The sequence below is a fragment of the Physeter macrocephalus genome, chromosome 2, assembly GCF_002837175.3.
Source record: "Physeter macrocephalus isolate SW-GA chromosome 2, ASM283717v5, whole genome shotgun sequence".
NCBI lineage: Eukaryota > Metazoa > Chordata > Mammalia > Artiodactyla > Physeteridae > Physeter > Physeter macrocephalus.
The window spans coordinates 6,842,142-6,843,178 of NC_041215.1; the positions used below are offsets into that span (position 1 = coordinate 6,842,142).

At 36.0% G+C, this 1,037-nt stretch overlaps 1 non-coding gene across 1 annotated transcript; it reads left to right on the forward strand.

Annotated features, from left to right (window-relative positions):
• Positions 1-204: 204 nt before the first annotated feature.
• Positions 205-311, forward strand: LOC112062287 (U6 spliceosomal RNA). The gene has a single exon (XR_002890651.1). It is a non-coding gene; the product is annotated as a U6 spliceosomal RNA (small nuclear RNA).
• The last annotated feature ends 726 nt before the right edge of the window (positions 312-1,037 follow it).

Here is a 1,037-nt window from a genome sequence, read left to right on the forward strand (position 1 = left end):
GGGCAACAAAAGTAAAAATAGGTAAACTGAATGACACCAAAAGTTTAAAATTCTATGCATCAAAGGACACAATCAGCAGACTGAAAGGCAACCTACAGAATGGGAGGAAATGTTTGTAAATCATATATATTACAAGACATTAATATCCGGAATATATAAAGAACTCCTACATGTCAACAACAAAAAATAAAACAACGCATTTTAGTGTTTGTTTCAGCAGCACGTATACCAAAATTGGAATGATACAGAGAAGACTAGCATGGCCCCTGTGCAACGCTGACATGCTAATTTGTGAAGCTTTCCATATTTTTGGCAGAACACTCTTTAATATAAATCACAGCAAGATCTTTTTTGACCGACTTCCTAGAGGAATGGGAATAAAAATAAAACTAAACAAATAGGACCTAATTAAACTTAAAAGCTTTTCCACAGCAAAGGAAACCATAAACAAGATGAAAAGACAACCCTCAGAATGGGAGAAAATATTTGTAAATGAAGCAACTGACAAAGGATTAATCTCCAAAATATACAAACAGCTCATGCAGCTCAATATCAAAAAACCAAACAACCCAATCAACAAATGGGCAGAAGACCTAAAGAGACACTTCTCCAAAGAAGACACACAGATGACCAACATGAAAAGATGCTCAACATCACTAATTATTAGAGAAATGCAAATCAAAACTACAATGAGGTATCACCTCACACCAGTCAGAATGGCCACCATCAAAAAATCTACAAACAATAAATGCTGGAGAGGGTGTGGAGAAAAGGGAACCCTCATGCATTGTTGGTGGGAATATAAATTGATACAGCCACTATGAAGAACAGTATGGAGATTCCTTAAAAAACTAAAAATAGAAATACCATATGACCCAGAAATCCCACTACTGGTCATATACCCAGCCATATACCCAAGCCATAATTCAAAAAGACACATGCATTCCAATGTTCATTGCAGCACTATTTATGATAGCCAAGTCATGGAAGCAACATAAATGTCCATCAACAGAGGAATGGATAAAGAAGCTGTGGTA